We start from the raw sequence: 13,681 nt of genomic DNA, 5'->3' as shown, positions 1-13,681 counted from the left end.
AAAAAAAAAAAAAAAGAAACTCCTAGCCAAAAAAAACCCCTGTCCAGATGGCTTCACAGGAGAACTCTCCCAAGCATTCAGAGAAGAGGTGACATCAGTCTGACACAAACTCTGCCAGAACATAGAAAGGGACAGCAAGGGACTCCCAAAGTCATTCTAGGAAGCCAGCATCACCCTGCACCAAAACCTGGTAGAGACCCCACAGGGAGAGAGAATTACAGAACAAAATCTCTCATGAACATAGATGCAAAAATACTCAGCAAAATCTTGGCCGATAGAATTCAACAACATATCAAAAATAAATAAGTATATACATCATGACCAAGTGGGATTCATACCAGGGATGCAGGGATGGTTCAATATTGGAAAATCAATTCCTGTAATCCGCCGCATCAAGAAAAAGGACAGAACCATGTGATCATATCAATTGATGCAGAAAAAGCATTTGATAATATACAACACCCATTCCTAATACTCTCAAGAAGATAGGATTAGAAGAAAAAATCCTCAATACAATAAAAGCTATATACAATAAACCAATAGTTAATATTATACTCCATGGAGAAAGGCTGAAAACATTTCCACTGAATAAGAGAACCTGACAAGGATGTCCCTTATCCTGGTACTGGAGGTCCTAGCCAATACCACAAGACAACGGCAAGAGATCAAGGGTAAAGAAGAAGTGAAACTTTCACTAATTGCAGACTATATGATTTTATATATTGAGAATCCTAAGGAGTCCATGATAGGATTTCTGAAAACAATAGAGGAGTTTATAGAGTAGCAGCATACAAGATTAACAAGCAGCAATCAATTGCATTCCTATATACCAGTGAAGAGAATGCAGAAAAAGATATCAAGGAATCAGTACCATTCATAATAGCCACGCAAAAGCTGAAATGCCTAGGAATAAACCTAACCAAAAAACAAACAAACAAAAGAGCTGTATAAAGAAAACTACAGGACATGCCTACAAGAAACCAAAAGGGGTCTCCAGAAACGGGAGCAGATTCCGCGTTTGTGGATTGGAAGACTAAATACTGTGAAAATGTCGAGACTACCTAAAACAATCACAAACTCAATCCAACCCCAATCCAAATCCCAGCATCATTCTTCAGAGAAATGGAAAAACTTCAGGGAAATGGAAACACCAAGTTCATATGGAAAAGGAAGAAGCCCAGGGTAGGCAAAGAACAAAGTAGGTGTTCTTGCACTACCTGCCCTCAAAACGTGTGTCACAGCCACAACTGTCAAAACAGCCTGGCACTGGTATAATGATAGATACTCAGACCAATGGATCAGGACAGAAAACCCAGAAATACAAACATCTGCATACAGACAATGGATTTTGACAGACGACCAGAAATCATGAAATGGGAAACAGATGCCCTCTTCAATAAATGATGCTGTAAAAGCTGGATATCCACGTGCAAAGAATGAAACAAGACCCACATCTTGCTCCATGTGCAAAACCAAACCCAAGGCGGATCAAAGACTAGATGTAAAACCCAAAGCTATTGGGTTCATCAAGGAGCCCGAGAGCAGGGACTAGTCGGGCTATGGCATTAAAGGAAACACACCCCGCGGAAGATAAGAATAGATGAATGGGACCTATGAAAAACAAAACACTTGTGTACATCGAAAGACTTTATTCAAAGATTAAAAAGAGAGCCCATAGATTGGGAAAAGATATTTAGCAGCAACATAACAGACAAAGGATTAATCACTAAGAACTACAGATTTTTACAAGCTGACAAGAAAAAAAACCAATAGCCCTCTGAGAAGGGGTGCAAAAGATATGACCAGACAATTCACAAAGGAAGACACTGGAATGGCGAATAAACACATGAGGAAATGCTCCTGGTCATTAGGTCATTAGTCATCCAGGCAATGCAAGTGAAAACAACCAGGAGTTACCGTAGCCCAATTTAAAAAAACACAGAACCACAAATGTTGAAGAGGGTGTGGTGAGATAGGAACTCTTATCTACCGCTGGTGACTTGTAAATATGTACAGCCACTGTGGAAGGTGATATGGTGATACCTAAAACATATGGCACTTGAACGACCACATGATCCAGCAATACCATCACTGGGCATGCAGCCCAAAGAACTAAGAAACAGCTCACGAACCGGTGTTTGCTCCCCCATGTTCGTAGCAGCACAGTTCATAAGAGCAAGAAGCTGTAAACAGACTAAATTCCCATCCATAGAAGAGTGGATAAAAAAACCAACTCTGGTACATGCACACAGTGGTACACTATGCATCCCTATAAAACATCGATGAAACCATGAAGCACCTCCACTTGTGGAGAGATCTGGAAGACATCGTGCTGAGTGAAGTTAGTCCAGCACAAAAGGACAGATACTGTGTGAGTTCACTGCGGTAGGAACGAGCAGCAGAGCGGGCACAAGCTCCAGCTTGCAGGGCATCGAGTCTTGGCTGGGGACCACACAGCCTGGTAAGGAGCTGAACCAGTGCCAATGAAGCACAGAATATACACTCCAGGTAAGGATAGTGTAGATCACTTGACCGGAGGGTACCTCAGGACAGCTGGGATCAAATGGTCAGGGGAGGGGGAAGGATGCTGTCTGCTGAGTGGTAGCTGTGTGGATTTGGGGTGAGGTCCCTGGAGAGGGAGGCAGCCCTGTCAGAGGGATGAGGCTTACTGATGGGAGGAGCAACGCAGGATTGGGGAGAGGGAATGGTCAAATTTGGGCAATCATAGGTGTGTGTCTGTTCAGGAAAGGGGAGGGAGGAGAGACTGAAGATGCTCTTGGGACCATTAGGCGGCAAGGGTCTTTAGTGGCTGCAGGAGGAGGGCAGAATTGACCTAGGGCATCTGGGGCTATCCCGGGAACCCAGGCCGGGAGCCATGGAACGCTGGGACACTAAATCCTGAATCTTCAGGTTGCACGTCATATCCCAGAGGCAGCATCAGTGAGACCCCAAAATGGGAACCCCATTGGGTGAACTGGACTCTAACCAGACACACTTGGAACCTGAGGACTTAGGCCGGAAAACACACGGTGTCTGAGGTACAAGACAGCTATACTACGAGCGGTGTACTCTTGGTTGGCAAACAAAGTCTTGCTACATCAATGCTGTATTAAGATGCACATTATTCTGGCAGTCCTGTGATGGCCATTCTGTCCTATTCTGCTTATGCTTCTGTACATTAGAGTGTATCTCAGAGGTGCATCACCACAGGGACCCACCCTCTTAAAGCTGTGTCATTTGTTTCTTTGTTTTCAGTAAATGAAACCCAGGGAGTTGAGCCTATAGGGGAAGAAAATATAACAAGGGTTTGGTGGAAAGGGGAATATAGATGGGTGGGGGAGCTAAGAGGGAGACGGTGTCAAGAAGTCCAGGAAGAAAAAGTAGTTTGGAAACTGATTATGGAAGCAATTGTAAAATTATGTTTGACATGATTGAACTATGGAATAATATGGCATATGTACTAACTCCCAAGTTACAGCAAACTTGGAGAGAGGGGGGGAAAAGCATAGATCCAGGAATGAGTTTTGGGCTTGCATTAAATCCTAGCTCCAAGTTCAAAATAATCAGTTCTTACATTATGGCCCTGCTCAATACTCACCTTTATGAAATGATCACTGAAGATACGGATGCTACCGCAAAGTGTGGTGAAGAAAGCAGATAGTGCCTGGCTGTTGATCCGAATAGTGTCTGGGGGTCTTAAAGGCTTGTATTCAAACAAGCAGCCATCTAAGCGAGGAGTCCACTAAATCTACATGGAGGAAGCACACCATTCGGTGTGATCCAAAGATGACACTTCAAAAATATGAATCTGGTGAGGAGAAAAGTATCAGAGCTAAAATGATGAGCACCCAATTTGTGGGGGCTGTGGGGGACAGGGGAGCCCAAACCCATCTGCAGAGTATCTAGTCAGACTGAGCCACTGACAGATCCCCTCTAGCCACAGTCAAGAGTCTCAAACAGCCTTATTATCAGGCAGAGAGCACTGTAATCTTAATTATGTTGGACTGAACTGGACTCTTGGCCAGTTGTTCACCCCATAGATGTGACCTGAATTTGTTCTGGGTCCAAGTATCTCTTACTGGTTCCATGACAGAAGTGTCTTCCCTGGCTTTTTGATTGTTCATCGGGGTCTTTTGCTTCTAATGCATTATTTGTATTTTTGTCTTTATACTATTATGATTTTATCCTTACCACCTCAGTGTGATTTGATTTTTTATTTTTTTCTGTTGGGTCTCCCAGCTGTGAAAGCACTGGAGGAGTGGATGCATAATAATAATAACTGATACAAGAGGATATAGGGAATACAGGGGTGGAGGGTAATAGGGAGGAAAAGGGATTTCAGGAGTAAATAATGAAGGTGGGAGGGAAGTGGGAGCACTAGAATGGATTGTGATCACATAACTCATTTTATAGGTGATATAACCATGGGTTATATAACCATTGATGTGGTAAAAATTGTACAATTCTCCTTGATATGATTGAACTATTGAATTCCATGATATGTAAACTATGTGCCAATAAAACTGTCGAGGGGAAAAGAACTAATGTTTTTTAAAATAAATAAAATTATCATTACTTATTAATCTTAATGTGAGATTTCATTAAATCTATAAAATTTAGTTTCTTTATAATTAAAATATTGGTTTAACTAAAAAAAAAAACCTGTTTATAAAAATAAAGAGTCACAGTCTCAGAAACACACAGGGGCAATTCTACTCTGTTCTACAGGTTCACTATGAGTCAGAATTAACTCAATGGCAGTAAGGTTTATTTTTGTGATATATATTCCTCTTTGCATCTACATATGTTTATATGGATAAGTGTATACATGGATATACATAGAGAGAGATTTAAATTTAACAGAGTCTGAATTCTTCTGCACTGTCCACTGACTCAAGTATAAGTACCTGCATTAATCTTACTTGAATATTTAGTCTTAAAAAGTATAGCCCTTACTTGGAATAAAATTAATGACAATTTAAAGTTACTTTTCTTAAATTATGTAACATGAATTCACTGTAAAGTAAAATTAAAACCATAGCAAAAGGCAAAGAGTTTATAAGAATGGAAGTTCCCCCTTCCATTTTACCTTCTGCACCCCACTCTTCTACCCACGGGTAACCCATGTATTAGATCTTTTTTGGTCTAACTCTACAGAGTGCCACATTGTTCCTGCCTATCTATGGCAAAGCACTACAGGAATATCTATAAATATCGTATGTCTTTGTTCTGTCAAGTCCAAACAGAATTTAGACAAACGTCTGCCTAAACCTGAATAATTGTGTTTCCAGGGGAATCTCTCACATCTTCTAGAATCAATCTGGATCCTCATTCTCTTTCTCTGCTGATAAGAGTACCTTTAAATATAACAAGCCAAGAAGCTGGAAAGAAAGTGGTATTAAAGGAAAAGATCTGCTAGGACAAAAGGACCCACTGCCATCAGGTAGGATCCACCTATAGCAGCCCATCTACAGTTTACCACTTCAGAAGCTGTAAATCTGTATGGGAGCAAACAGCCTTTTCTTTCTCCCATGGAGCTACAAAGGAGCTTGAACCACCAGCCTTAAGATTACCAGTCCAATGTTTTCCTGATAGCACAACCAGGGTTCCTTGAACACGCAAAACTCAGTATACACCAGTCTTCACCTCCCAGACAGAGACAGGGACAAATGAACAAACAAACCCATTATTGTTGAGTCTCATGATGATCCCGTGGGTGTAGAACAGAATTCCTTCATAAAGCTTCTTGGCTGTACTCTATAGAAGGAGAGAAGACCTAGCAACCTGCTCTTCTAAAGAGTTCAGCCTAGATAAGCCTATGAGGCAATTCTAAGGTTGATGTGGGTATGAATCAACTTGATAGCACACAACCACCACCTTTATGGGTGCAGATTGCCAGACCTTCCTTCCATGATTCAATTGGGTGGGTTTGGACTGCCAGCTTTTAGGTTGTCAACCATTGTCACTGCCCAGAGACTTCAGGTACATGATGTTGCTGTGTGCTATCAAGTCAAACGTGAGGCATAGAGACCCTACAGGACAGAGTGTAACTGCTCTATAGGGTTGCCTGGGTTGAAACCTTAACAGGAGCATATTGCCAAGTCTTTTCTTCTGCGGAGCCAATGGTGGGTTTTTCTGCTGCCCTTTTGCTGACTCCTAGCACTTAACTGCTCCAGCACCAGGGCTCCCTCAAGCACATGCAGACCTCCATTAATGGCTCAGCTATTTAACTACATTAACACAGAGGCTGCAACACTGGGCTCAAACATAACAGCAGTTGTGAAGACGTTGCAGGACGGGCAATGATTCAGACTGTTGTAATAGTGTGTTCATCAGGTTAACTAGAGAAACAAATTCATAGACTCTCATATGTGTATAAGAAAGATCTTTATATTAAACAATATTGTATATTGAGAAAACATCCAATCCCAGTCCAGATCAAGTCCATAAGTCTGACATTAGCCCCTAAGTCCGATACTAGTCCCTAACTCCCTCTTCAGACTCACGTAGCCACAGATGCAAAATTCAGGAAGATCGCAGGTTGGCGGATGCAAAGTCTTGTGGAGCCAATGGCAGTGGTGTCATTACAGGGCTCTGGAAGCTCCCAGTGTGGCTCTTAGTGGCTCATCAACAGGAAGGTGAAACAGAGAGAGAGGAAGTTCCCAGAATCCTCTTGAGAAGGCCATGCTCATAAGGCGGTAATATCAGGCTGTGACTTGATTGACAGGTTAGACTTCACCCCTACACGTATTTATCAAGTTGACATGAAATTATGTAATTACCAGAGCACCTAACAACAACAAGCCAACGCTCCATGGCTAGTTATCATTCGAAAGTACATCCATTCTGTCAACTCTGCCTTAGGAACATTCCAACGCTTCTCACCACTCTTAAAGTTCTGCAAAACTATCCCCAAGTAGAGCTCAAGGACAAAGAGGCAGTCTGGAAGTCTAGAGAAGGTTCTTAAGAAATTGTTAGAAATGAATTCCTCAACACCACTACTGAAAAAAGGGTGGGGGGATCTAACCCCTCATCCTATGGATATAATCATTTGGAAAAAGCGGTTTCTTTCTTGTGCCAGTGAGACCATGTCCAGACTCTAATTTCTGAGCCACACAGAATAGTGCAGAGTAGACACAGAAGCAAGCATATGATGAGGGAAATAGGTATCTCATGCAGGCTACCAAGAATCAAGAAGACCCCAGGACTGCTACTGAGGAGAGAGTGGGACACAGCTGAGATCCCAGGTTGGATTTTAGCCTCCCGATCTGTGAGGGAAAACGTTTTGTTCTCTAACATCATCCACTTGGGGTGTCTGTGCTTCAGCAGCATTAAGAATCTAAGATAGAGATCAAGCTCTAAGATTGCCGTCTACACCAATAGTCACAGGGATAATGTATTACTGACAAAATCAATTATGTTGAAAGTCAAAAAATCAATGAAGACTTGCAGAGATTGCTTGTATAATATATCCAGTAAGAGGGAAATTAATTCCATACAATAAACTAGCTGGCTCAAATCAAAGAATATATATTCTATTGGGATCAGGATGATAAAATCATGCTTTTTAAAGTAGAGAAGATATATATATTCATAAAAGACATCATTTGTTGAGTGCCTGTGATTGTAAGCAGTTTATATGACTTGCCTTTGAAAAGTTCGTGGAAAACAGAATTTTAAAATAAGGATGTTTTCCCATGAACTTTTTTAAGTCCCCTGGTGTGTTAGTCCGGGTTGACTAGGGAAGCAAATGCATAAACATTATTAGCCATTATGTCCCATACCAGTCTATAAATTCCTCTAAAGACTCACACAGCACATGCAATGACGCTGAGTGCAGCAAAGTCACAGGCAGTGGGTGGAAAGTCTTGTGGATCCAGTGGCAGTGGAAGCACCATAGCACTGGCATGAGCTCCAAACCTCTGGCTGCCATCAGCAGATCTCCATGTGGCTTTCAACAGGGATATGAAGCTGAGAGTGTCAGTGTCCCACCTCCAGAAAGCTATTTATCCCAGAGCACAGTGGTTCTTAACCTGTGGATCGGAACCCCTTTAGGGAGTCAAATGACCCTTTCACAGGGTTGCCTGATTCATAACAGTAGCAAAATCACAGTTATGAAGTATAGCAACGAAAATAATTTCATGTTTCCAGGGCAGAGGGGGTCACCACAATCTGAGGAACTGTATTAAAGGGTCACAGCATTAGGAAGGTTGAAAACCACTGCAGTAGTGCCTCCAAACGAGGTCATCAAGCTGTGACCTGATTGACAGGCTAAACTCCACCCCTTCATTCTTAATAGTCTCAAATTGACACTAGATTATGTAACTACCACACCTTGTATAAGTTAACAGATTTAATTTTACACCAAACCTAGAGGAAGGTATTTTTGGTCCCATTTTAATGATGAGGAAATGTTTAAACAGAGTTAGTTAGCTTCCTCTCTCTGGGATCTGGGCTCTCCTTCCTTATAAGCAAAATGACCACGGCGGTTTCTGCCTTCCCCTACACTTCCCATCTCATACCAGCGAGAGAAGAAGCTGTCTTCCAGAAGTCACAAGTCCCCTCGCCATTGGTCGGGCTTGAGTACATGATTTCATGTGAGGGGTGGGAGGACTCCTCCATTGAGTGGATTCCAACACATAGAGATGCTGTCGGTGGAATTTCTGGAATGTACATCTGTATAGGAGCAGCCAATCTCATCTTTCACCTGCAGTGGCAGGTGGGCTTGAAATGCTGACTTCTGCTTCGTCACCCAATGCCTAACTCACAGTGCCACCAAGGCTTCTAGTATAAAACCAGTCCCAGCTGGTATGAAATCAGTTCTGATGAAGGCTCTGTTCCTATGAAAGAGAATATCAGCAAGTCTTTTTTACAAGGTGCCTCTGGGAACTCAAACCTTCTGCCTTTCAGTTAAGAGCTGAGCCTGTTAACCATTTCCACCAACCAGGGACTCCAATGGAGAGACTGAGGCCTACTAATTAGACAGCCAGCCAGAACCTGCCCCTGGAGGTCCAAGTAGAATCAACCCCTTCCAAAGCTAAACCCAAATTCCCCCAAAGTGGTAGCAGAAGGGGGATAGGGAAGCTGGGAGACAACCACTAAATGCCTACGTCAGTACTCGTCACCAGGAAAGGAGGTCCAGAGATAGAGTCCACATCAAAGCCGTTCATTCCTGTGAGCACTGCTTGCTTTGCAACAGCTTGTCCTCTGTGCAATTCCTTTGGAAGCAAAGTCTAATTTTGACTTTACCCCTCTTTCTCAGGATCAGGGTCTCCTAGGAACGGCACAGGTTTGGAGCTACTTGTAGGCACTCATGATTCTTTCCCTCCGGAGCGTGTCTGATCATTTTTCTATCAGAAACTCTCGTGGTACAGAATTAAGACTGCCAAGTACCTAAGATTTCATGCACCAAAGGAAAAATAAGATTCGTAATAAAAGGATTTTCCCCTACTTAGACATCTTTTATGCATTTGTTACTTCACCCCTGAGTTATGGATTTGATGCTTTGCTCACACAGAAAGCAGAAAACTGGTGAAACTAAGAATTGCATGAGTCCTTATAATGCACTCATAATTGTTCCTCTGCTTTCCGTCTAAACGGATAATTAGCTATCCAGTTTAAGTGTCGCTGTTCTCAAATGAAAACGCACCCTGTTCCTTAAGAACACATTTTAAAGTGTAATAGTCGTCCCTATGAGCCTGATGTGTGTATTAAAACTGACATTGAATCCAATGACTCTTCAATGCAGAACATTTAGTATAAGCTCATACCCCTGTCTCAAAATTTAAAAATCCTCTGCATTAGCTTTCACATATGTGTATAGTACCTGTGGACCATTATACGCATTGACACCTGTGAAAGCATGAACCTGTGTAAAGTGGAAATCTTCCAAAGACGGACAACTCAAATATTGTGATACAAAAGTACTAAAAGACTACACTTGGTCAGGGGTGGAACATTTGCAGGACAATTGAAACACAAGGCAGCTCGTCTGGTCCAGGCACTCCCAGGTTTCACTGTGCCTGCTTGATCAGCTGTGGGAGGAGAGCAGTACACAAAACCAGTGTAAAGCATTCTGTGGTAATTACATAATTGCATGTCAACTTGAAGACCTATAAAAGTGTAGGGGTGGTAGCCAACCTGTCAATCAGGTCACAGCCTGATGATGTCTCCTTGTGGGCGTTGCCTTCTCCTAAGGAAGGCCCTGGGAACCTCCCCTTCTCTCTGCCTTCTCCTTCCAGCTGGCTGACCTTGATTGCTGCCAGAGCCATTGGATGCATCCACAACCATTGGATCCACTTGACTTGGCACCCACCAGCCTGTGAGCTTCCTGCATTTTGCATCCCTGATTGTGGCTGGGTGAGTCTGAAGAGGGACTTATTAACTAGTATCAGATTTATGGACTTGAGTTGGGCTGGGCTGGGATGTTTTCTTGATATATAATTACTTCTTGATATAAAGCTCTTTCTTACACATATATTATAGTCATTGGATTTGCTTCCGTAGTCAATCAGCCTAACACACATCTCTCCAATCTCCACTGTTCAATGTCCAGGATACTTGTTTCCAGGGCATGGTTTCCCAGGCTTTTTTCAGAACCTTATGCTAGTTGCCCACAAGTAAAACAAATGGATGTTGCAGAACTGAACTTTACAAAGAGAAACAATCAATAGAGTGACTCTATCTAGAAAGATAGTGACTAATGTTGAAATGCAAATTCCCAACCATGGTGCTTTTGCATTACGCTGTGTTTAAATGGAAAAGAAAAGCAACTATAAAACTGGGAAAAGTCAACCTGAAAGTGCAGCTCATAACCCAGGGAGAAAACACATCATACCATCATTTCTAGGGATGAGTAACCCAATAAGTTGCTCAGCTAACTACCAGCTGCCCATATTCTAAATATACCAGCATCCATTTCCAGGCCCTGTCTGCATGGTGTTGTGGGGGATTAATTCTATCAAAGCCCAGGAAATTCTCGAGTTCATTCTGTTCTGCTCCTGAGGGAGTTGCAGGACCCTTTCAGGCCTCTCTAATGCAATTGAAAACTCCAGACCGGGCACATTAGTGGCTGATTGAGGTGATCTCACTGAGTGCAAGAATTCTCCGTGGCTGTGGTTGTCCATTGATCCAGCAATGGGAAGTTTGGCATGGCTGCTTCAAAGATCCTTATCCAATTCCAATTGGTTGGAAGCTAATCCTTACAGTAAATCAACACTCCCTGCTATGAGTTGAATTTGTTACCCCCCAAAGAGATGTTGAAATCTTAACCTCTGATATTGGAAATAGGGTTGTGAGAGATGGTATCAATTTACTAACAAAGGTCAGGTGGAGTAGGGTGGGTCTTCATCCAGTATGAGGGAAGGCCAAGAGACGGGAAGGGAAGAACAGCATGTGGCCATGAGTTCCGTTGTAATGGTAAGCCACGGAATACCTAAGACTACCAGAAGCTGCAGGAGAAAAGAAAATATTTTCGCCAAGAGCCCTCAAAGAGACCATGGCCTGAACACCCTGAATCGTGCCTCTAGCGGTTCTCAACCTTCCTAATGCCGCGACCCTTTAACATAGTTCTTCATGTGTGGTAACCCCCCAACCATAAAATTATTTTTGTCACTACTTCATAACTGTAATTTTGCTGCTGTTATGAATCGGGCAACCCCTGTGAAAGGGTCATGTGCCCCCAAAGGGGTTGCGACCCACAGGTTGAGAACCGCTGCACTTCAGGATAATAACTTCCTGTTCTTGTAAGCCACCCTGTTTGAGGTACTTAAGTACAATAACTCTAGAAATTTAATTCCTCTCACTGTCCTGTCATTCCCACCAAAATAAATCTAACCCATCTTCTGATGACCAACTTTCAAATGCACAGAGACAGCTATCCTGTTAGCTTATTAGTCACATTCTCTATTGTTTGCTTCATGGTACATTCTACAGCCCACAGGTCTTCTGCGTCCGTTTTCTCCCCTATCATTTAGGATGAGCAAATTAAAGAGTATAAAATTGAATCACTGTGAACATTTAACCCGCTTTCTTTTCTGCCATATCTCTTTTGGTTAAACGTGTATAGAGACAGAAACTGCAACAAGACTCGCTGTCATCAAATTGATCCCTGACTCATAGTGACTCTATAGGTCAATGTAGAAATGTCCTTGTGAGTTTCTGAGCCTGTAACTCTTTGCAGAGGAAGAAAGCCTTGTCTTTCTTCCTAAGAGTGGCTAGTGGTTTTTGACGTGCTGACCTTGAGGTTAGCAGCCCAATCCATGTGTAACCACTACTCCGCCAGGGCTCCAGTATAGAGGCATAGCTGGTTTATTGCACTTCACCTTATTGTGTTTCACAGCACATTTCTACAAATGGAAGGTTTGTGGCTATCCTGCCTGGAATAAGTCTACAGCAGCATATGTTCACCGGAGTCTGAGTGTCACATTGTGGTAATTCTCACAATATTTCAAACTTTACCATCACGTTGCAGCATATTCGGGAGACTACAGTCTAGTGTAAACATAACTTTCATGTGCCCTGGGTAACCAAGAACATCCATCATATTTGCATTATTGTGGTGGTCTGGAATGGAACTCACAATATTTTCATTTTTCAGTGCCTTAGAATTGAGCAAACTGTGGGCCAGGCTACCCCACAGTAAACTTCTTTATGAGGCTGTCCTTTTGCTCATGAGTCAACATGTACAGGGCTTGTGTCCAGCATTTCCTCTACCATTGGATCTCTCCACATTCAAGCCCCTCCATCCAGGCACTCAGAGTTAGACAGTAAAGGCCACTATTTTATAGCATATAATTGATCCTGCTAGTGTGACATTTCAATCCCGGCTTCATCTGAGGAAGTCACCACATGTTAGATGGTGATGATGTGGAGGGAAAAAAAAAACAGAAATAGTGAAAGCTTATTAACCCTCAGAAAATCATAGCATGTTTTGTGCTTCTCTTAACACCTAATTATTTTCTAAGCTATGAAACCTTCCAATTGAATAAGCCCTTGGTGGGGAGATGCTGTTTTTCCAGCGAACTTCAGATACAGTGTCTGCGTGGTTTTTGTGGCAGCCACACGAACTGGGAGACATTGCAGGAACAGTCAGCCGTCAGCCCTGTCGGCCTGAGTTCTAAACTCTGTAATCCTCTGTCTGCATATGTCTATGCCATGATTTAGATAATGTAAGCCTGTAACTGCCCGGTGGCAGAGTGGGGTGTGTTGTACTACTAACCACAGGGTCAGCAGTTGAAAATCACCATCTGTTCCAACAGGAAAAAGGTGAGGAGCAATTCGACCCTTGCCTTTTGGGGTCACTATGAATTGGAATCAACTCAATTGACAGTGTTTGGCTTGCTTTACATCCCCCTCTGTAACTCCAGGTTCCTTGGGTGGTGGGAAGGGTGAACATGTTTAGCTGCAATCTGATAACTTCAAGTCCAGCCAGAGGTACTTCATAATAAAGGCTTGGCCATCTGCTTCTGGGGGCCGGGGGAGGGGGATGGCCATTGAAAACACTATGGAGCAGAGTTCTCCTCTGACAAGCAAAGGGGAACCGTGAGTAGGAGCCCACTTGACACAACGGGTTAGCGATGAGCAGACGCGATGACAGTGAGTGAGGATGAGATGACCTGATCCGAAAGGTCCGAGTTAGAATCCCAGGTGAGACCGCCAAAAGCATCGAACACAGATCTGG

Source organism: Echinops telfairi, unplaced genomic scaffold, assembly GCF_000313985.2.
Source record: "Echinops telfairi isolate 266 unplaced genomic scaffold, ASM31398v2 ScPeMD7_11;HRSCAF=52, whole genome shotgun sequence".
NCBI classification, from domain to species: domain Eukaryota; kingdom Metazoa; phylum Chordata; class Mammalia; order Afrosoricida; family Tenrecidae; genus Echinops; species Echinops telfairi.
This window is presented reverse-complemented; position numbering follows the sequence as displayed.